This window comes from Orycteropus afer, unplaced genomic scaffold (assembly GCF_000298275.1).
Source record: "Orycteropus afer afer isolate SDZICR_OR568_19922 unplaced genomic scaffold, OryAfe1.0 scaffold00157, whole genome shotgun sequence".
NCBI lineage: Eukaryota > Metazoa > Chordata > Mammalia > Tubulidentata > Orycteropodidae > Orycteropus > Orycteropus afer.
In genome coordinates this window covers 6,539,585-6,541,463 of record NW_006921744.1, presented here as the reverse complement: position 1 = coordinate 6,541,463, position 1,879 = coordinate 6,539,585, and positions in this window count along the sequence as shown.

The window sequence follows — 1,879 nt, the reverse complement described above, 5'->3', positions numbered from 1 at the left end:
CAGCCAAGTTGACACACAAACATAACTACCACAAGGGTTAATGATAGGGTTAGAGTTAAGGTTTTGATAAGGATTGGGTAAGATTACAATTTAGATTATAGAGTTAGGCATTGGATTAGAATTAAGGTCATAATGTTAGCATTAGAATTATATTTAAGATTAGGTTTAGGCTTAGGGGAAGGACTAGATCTTGGTCTAGGATTAATGTTAAGATTAGGGGTAAAGTTAGGGTAATGTTAGAGTTAAGGCTAGGGTTAGTGTTAAAGTTAAGGTTAAGGTTATGATCAGTGCTATGATTAGGTTTAGGGCTAGAGCTAGAGCAATTCTAGGGCTAGGGCTAGAGCTAAAGTTAGGGTTAGGGTTAGGGATAGGTTCAAGGGTAGAATTAGAACCAGGACTAGGGTTAGGATTAAATTTAGACTGAAAGTTAAGTCTAGGGTTGGGTTACTATTTAGGTTTGGGTAGAATTAGGGCTAGGGATACCATCACAATTAGGGTTAGAGTATGGGTTAAGCTTAGGGTTAGAGTATGTGTTAGGGTTATTGTTCCTCTTATCATTATGGTTGTTAGGCCTAGGTTTAAAGTATGGGTTAGGTTTAAGTGTAGAATTGGAGTTACAGGCTAGGGTTATAGTTACTATTAGAGTTATGTTTAGAGTTAGAGTTATTGTTAAAGTATGAGTTTGTTTTAAGGTTAAATTAGGATTAGGTTTAGGGTTAGGGTGAGGGTTGTGGTCAGGTTATGGTTAAGGTTGTATTAGGGTTAATGTTAGAGTAAGGTTTAAAGTTGAAGAAAAGATTAGAGTTATGTTAAGGTTTAGATCTAGGGTTATTGTTAGGTCTAGGTTTAGGTTTAAAGGTAGAATTAGGCTTAGGGATAACAGTAGGGTTACATTTAGGGTGAGGGTTCAGTTATGGTCACAGGTAAGGTGAGGGTGAATGTTATGTGTAGAGTTAGGGTGAGTGTTAGGATTAGGGTTAAAGTTAGAGGTTAAGGTTATTGTTATGGTAAGAGGTAGGGCTAGGATTAGTTTTGATTTAGATTTAAATGTAAAATTATTCTCATGATTAGGGTTAGTGCAAAGGCTAGGGTTAAATTTAATGATAGGATTAGAGTTAGAGTTTGGGTTAGGGTTAGGTTTAGATGTAGAATTAGGACTAGGGTAGGATTAGTGTTAGAGTTAGGGTTAGTGGTACAGATATGTTTAGGGCTGTGGTAGATTTAGGATAGGATTTAGAGGTAAAATTAGAGCTAGGGTTAAGGATAGGGATAGTGTTATGCTTAGGGTTAGCTAGAGTTAAAGTTAGTTTAAAGTTGGTCTTCTTGTGGTTAGGTGCCATTGATTCAGATCCAGCTCATAGCGACCCTATGTACAACAGAAGGAAACACTATCCAGTCCTGTGTCATCCTCACAATCTTTGCTATACATGAACCCATTGTTGCAGCCACTGTATCAATCCATCTTGTTGAGGGCCTTCCCTTTTTTGTTCACCCTCCACTTTACCAAGAATGATATCCTTCTCCAGGGAATGGTCGCCTCTAACAACATGACCAAAGTAGGGGAGACGAAGTCTGGCCATTCTCACTTCCAAGGAGCATTCTGGCTACACTTCCTCCAGTACAGATTTGTTAGTTCTTTTAGCAGTCCATGGTACTTTCAGTATTCTTTGCCAACACCACAACTCAAAAGCATCAGCTCTTCCTCAGCCTTCCTTATTCATTGTCCAGCTCTCATGTGCATATGATGTGATTGAAAATACCATGACTTGGGTTAGGTGCACCTTAGTCTTCAAAGAGATGTCTTTTCTCTTCAGCACTTTAAACAGGTCTTTTGCAGCAGATTTCCCCAGGGCAATACATCGTCTGATGTCTTGACTGC